Here is a 344-nt window from a genome sequence, read left to right on the forward strand (position 1 = left end):
TTACTCTCTGCGCAGACCGGGAAAAAAACCAGCAGCGGTTTAGCAATCATTTACTCGGAAACCTCGAGGGGGGGAAAAAAAAGGCAACAAAATTTGCTGTACCGGTTTCAGCATTTGTCAATTCCTTGAGCTTTTCTAAGGATGTGTCAATTCACCACTTCTGTTCCACTCTGCAAATAAAAATACCGCCAGCAAACAGCCCCTCCTCAGGTCCTGGATAACTCCTGCTGATTCTTCAAGCTCCTTGTCCCCATCCTCACTCCTTTTAGAGACAAAGGTCCCTGTGCAAGGCAGATCATACCTAATGCTCTCTATGGCACAGAGACACACACACACACCCATTT

This window comes from Buceros rhinoceros, unplaced genomic scaffold (genome assembly GCF_000710305.1).
Source record: "Buceros rhinoceros silvestris isolate BGI_N320 unplaced genomic scaffold, ASM71030v1 scaffold39288, whole genome shotgun sequence".
Classification (NCBI taxonomy): domain Eukaryota; kingdom Metazoa; phylum Chordata; class Aves; order Bucerotiformes; family Bucerotidae; genus Buceros; species Buceros rhinoceros.